Here is a 4,998-nt window from a genome sequence, read left to right as displayed (position 1 = left end):
CGTCATCGAGTCGGTTCTGTTAACTGTCTGAACTGTCTGGTTTGTTTCAGCTACAAAATCAGACATCAGAAGACTACAGAGAACGGTTCGAAGGATTGTTAGGATTATTGGTGCCCCCCTGCCTACCCTCCAAGAACTGTATACATCCAGAGTGAGGAAAAGGGCTCAGAAAATCACTCTGGATCCATCACATCCAAGCCATCTCCTTTTTGAACTTTTGCCATCTGGTCGGCGTTACAGAGCACCGAATACCAGGACAGCCAGGCACAAGAACAGTTTCTTTCCCCAGGCAATCTACCTCATGAACAGTTAATGTTCTCCCATTGTGCAATTAAAGTATGTGCAATAACCTTATACTTATTTATCACCCTAAATCCTAGTACATCCCTACAACTTTTATTTTATTTTATTCTATTCCTATTCTATCTATAGCACACCTGTACATACAATTTATAATTTTTTTGTGGTTTATTTATATTTATGTATGTGTATGTTATTCACATCTTATTTTTATCATCTGTGTGTTGTTGTTGTCTCCGTGTACTGGAAGCTTGTGACAATAAAACAAATTCCTTGTATGTGCAAACATACTTGGCAATAAAGTTCTTTCTGATTCTGATTCTAAACTTATTTGACATAAACATCATTCAGGACATAATTTTAGTTTCCATACAAAAGTCTCTAAATCATACAATGACACTAAATCAGATTTTCAAGCACTAAAATATAAAGTCCAACACACACTTCATCATTTAATGTGACTAATTAGTGCCACCTGCTGATCACATGTGATGCATTGCACTGAGAGGACAATGATCTTTCTCAAAGATCTGACAAACTGAGTGAATATATAAAACCTGACATTTACATATAAGTTTCATAATGTTTATTTCTGTGTACTTCTTACAAATCCAGCGGCTCACTGGCGTTTCATGATGTGAATGCGGCTATTGTGTGCAGGTTGTCATGGAAACTTCAAAGCAGCTTCTGGGGCCCCACTGTGTCAAAGTTAGTGAAGTTGGACACGTATTGTTGAACAAACCGGCTTGCGCCGGACTCGAATGCAAGAAAACCAGGGGTTTAAAGCATGAAGGTTCAGCTTTAGAGTTGAGAGTTACAATACATCACTGTAAGTACATTTCACTTTTATTTTTGCATGTAGACCGTCTGCAGTATTTGGGATTCTAGTCAAATGTGATTTATGAGCTCAGCTGACTGTCACATAATCTCAGTTTAGTGTGTCGAATCAAAACTCATTTTAAATGCATTAATAGAACGTATATTATAAAAGGATGCAGCAGACTTCTAAACTAAACATAACTTGGGAGTGTCATTATATAAAACCATTCATTATGTTTTAAGTGACATTCCATTCCATTTGATTAGTAATTGTAGTAACACTTCTTATAGCAAATATCTGGTTTTTAAGGGGTGTTTGGTAAGCAGTGTTGGGAGTAACGCATTGCAAAAGTAATAATATTACAGTAGTATATTACTTTTTGCTGTAACGTAGTAATATAATGCATTACTAATCAAATTTGGGTAATATTATTACTCGTTATAATCTCAGTAACGCAAGTTACAACAACATATTTTAACTCAAAATTAAGTGGTGAATTTACCAACACAGCAAAACAGCACCAGAGAAAAAATTCCGCGGGTAAAATAGTTTGTCTATCTTCTGTTGCTGGAATTAGATGGTTGAGATGACTGCAGAGAAGGATTCTACATTTGTGAGATGGACCACTGACACTGTTATTTTCTGTTCATCGGAGAAAAGGATAAGAATGCATAGTCAGGTGCAATATGTGCAACACCAAACTCTCAACATGGAGAAATAGCACGAGTAAAACCTGGAAACACCTAGACTGGTGCCACTAACACTAAGCTATCGGAGAGAGAGCTGCGGGGTCGGAGAAGAGAAAAAGACGGCGGACGAGCAACAAAAATTAAGTTTAACTAAAAATAAAATCTGTTTTTATTAAATCATAGTGTATATATAAAATGAATGAATATGCGAAATATTTGACTTAAATAGCCTAATTAACAGATTAACAAAACGAAAGGAAAAGACTGAGAGATAGGCTATGTTGCTGAGTTTGGTTCATATGCTATTTGTGTGGCGCGGCGCTCTACGAAAGTCCAGGGAAAGGAAACCGAGATGACAGAAATAAAGTAAACACATTGCAGTTTCAAATGATCTGTATGACCAAAAATAACAGAGTATTTTTTTGTTGTTTGTTTCCGCTGTTCGATCGCGCCGGCGCCTCACGCACACACATACAGCATTGCAAACGTTGCAGCCTGTTCATTATCAGAATAAAATACAGTCAACCAAACATAGATACACTGGTTAATTTAAATAGTGCGTAGCCTACTGCGTAGTACAATCCGTGTCGATCAGCCTGAGCTCGGGCCAAACACACATTTGCTCATGTGACGAGGATGTTTTTTAAGTGCGTTAAGTAAGCTTGGATTACATAAAGCATTCAAATACATCGCAAATATGGACACATTTAATGGATTAATGCCGAATGAGAGAGGTAGGCTGCGCGAGAACGCCGTTTGCTTTCAGTTTCGCATTGAATTAGCCTAATTCATTTTGGCTTGTTTAGCAACTTATATTTTTCATTCTTGTTTTCTTCTGAAACCGTTCAAAATAGCCTATAGGCTAGGTATTGTGTTTATTGTTTGTACATGATAATATTTCGCTTTATTTACCAGTGTTATTTATGAATGTAATAATGCGATTTGTGCTTACTATATTTTTTTTAACTAAACTACAACGTAACATTAATGTAGACCTACATACCGGTATCTAAATATGATTTCATATTTTATGCTATATAGACCTACCACATTACACTCCACTGAATGTAGTATGAACAGCAATAAACTACATTTTGGCATTTTACAATACTTATGTGGATATTTTGGATGAAAGTAACTCAAAAGTAACTCAAAAGTAGTGTAACGCATTACAATTCAGAGACAGTAATATTGTAATGTAACTAATTACTTTCAAAAGACAGTAACTAGTAATATATAATGTATTACATTTTGGAAGTAACTTGCCCAACACTGATATTAAGTGTCTTTTGAACCTCAACTAAGCAGAACAAAGGTGACAGTGGCAAGGTGCCTAAACTCCATCAGGTGATACAAATGGGGGGGAAAAAACATGAGAGATTGTAGGACTTATGCTTCATTACATTTACATTCTGCTACATGTTCTTTGTATGCACACATTTCTTCAAAGCAATCACTCTGAGCCCTTTACACCAAACCCAGTCACAGTTTACTCACAGCTCACACTCATCATCACACCTGACTTCCTCACCAGGACTCGACCAGTTTGACGGATGGCTGGCTCTGAAGATTGGTGGGTAACAAGGTGACTTCCCTCATCGTATTGGCCAACCTCACTGCCAGTTCTTTCCTCAGAAACATGTAGGAGGTTTTTTCACATGCATTTTCCCTGCCTGGTTAAACAAGAGGCAAGAACAAGTTACTCTTTGTTTTCCGATGTTGAGAAAAGGATAAAAAGGATAAGAATGCATAGTCAGGTGCGATATGTGTGACACCAAACTCTCAACATGGAGGAGTAAAACCAGTAAAACCTGGAAACACCTAGACTGGTGCCACTAACACTAAGCTATCGGAGACAGCTGCGGGGTCGGAGAAGAGAAAAAGACGGCGGACGAGCAACAAAAATTAAGTTTAACTAAAAATAAAATCATGTTTTTTAAGTGCGTTAAGTAAGCCTGGTTTACATAATAAATAATAGTTTAGCATTGAAATACATCGCAAATATGGACACATTTAATTGGATTAATGCCGAATGAGAGAGGTAGGCTGCGCGAGAACGCCGTTTGCTTTCAGTTTTGCATTGAATTAGTCTAAAGCCGCGGTCACACTACACTTTTAGTTCCATTGACTTCCATTCATAGACCAGAAACGTCTCGGTTACGTCTGGTAACCCTCGTTCCCTGAAGGAGGGAACGGAGACGTCACGTCGGATGACCGACGAATTGAAAACGTACCCGTTCCACTTGGAACAGGGACGTTGCGGAAGCTCCATCCTTCCCGAAGGAGGTTTCGGAAGCAAATACACACATGAACATCCCTTAGGTGCATATGGAAGATTGGAGGTGAATGTAACCCTCTTGGAGTGGCAGAAGTCTGCCGGGGAAACAAGGGCTCTGAGGACATACCGTGGACTTTACACATATAGGATCTACTTAGGTCTCTACATATGGAACCCAGCCCTCTACCGGTTCTCATGGATTCATCGAGAGAGGGCCTGGCACCGGACGCTCCGCCACATCTGGCTGCCGAGGGGACGGAGGAGCTCAACAGGGTCTACTATACGGACTCTCTGGAGCAGTTTTAGCAAGCCGACCCGAAGCTGGGGCTACTCAGTGCTTCTACCCGTTTGAGGTGAGAACACAGGAGGATACCGGCTCCACACGAAGTCTATAGACTCTAGAGAACGTGTTAGGGGTTGCCCAGCCCTCAGCTCTACAGATATCTGCCAGCGAGGCGCCACGAGCATCCAGGAGGATGCAACACTTCAAGTTGAGTGAGCTCGCAACCTGAATGGGCAGGGCACACCCTGTGCCTGATAAGCCAGGGTGATAGCATCCACTATCCAGTGGGCCATCCTCTGCTTAGAGACGGCATTCCCCTTCTGCCGGCCTCCGTGACAGACAAAGAGCTGGTCTGAGGTCCTGAAGCTTTGCGTCCGGTCTACGTAGCACCTTAAGACTCGAACAGGACAGAGCAAAGTTAGGGCTGGGTCTGCCTCCTCCGAGGGCAGCGCTTGGAGGTTCACCACCTGATCCCTGAAGGGAGTAGCGGGAAACTTGGGCACATAGCCGGGCCGGGGCCTCAGGGTTACCTGGGAGTCAGCCGGCCCGAACTCTAGGCACGAATCGTCGACCGAAAACGCGTGCAGGTCCCCTACCCTCTTCATGGAAGCCAGTGCAAGCAGGAGCA

General features: G+C 41.2%; 1 protein-coding gene across 1 annotated transcript in view; it reads left to right on the top strand.

The window, feature by feature from the left end:
* The first annotated feature begins 1,069 nt into the window (after positions 1 to 1,069).
* Positions 1,070 to 4,998, top strand: part of LOC107755611 (volume-regulated anion channel subunit LRRC8D-like) — a 13,028-nt gene continuing 9,099 nt past the window's right edge. Inside the window, exon 1 of the mRNA XM_016572501.1 lies at positions 1,070 to 1,129. The gene's annotated coding sequence lies outside the window, so the exon portion shown is untranslated. The remainder of the gene's footprint in view (positions 1,130 to 4,998) is intronic.

This window comes from Sinocyclocheilus rhinocerous, unplaced genomic scaffold, assembly GCF_001515625.1.
Source record: "Sinocyclocheilus rhinocerous isolate Xijiao unplaced genomic scaffold, SAMN03320098_v1.1 scaffold802, whole genome shotgun sequence".
NCBI lineage: Eukaryota > Metazoa > Chordata > Actinopteri > Cypriniformes > Cyprinidae > Sinocyclocheilus > Sinocyclocheilus rhinocerous.
The sequence above is the reverse complement of the archived record's forward strand: the minus strand, read 5'-3'. Positions and strand labels throughout refer to the sequence as shown.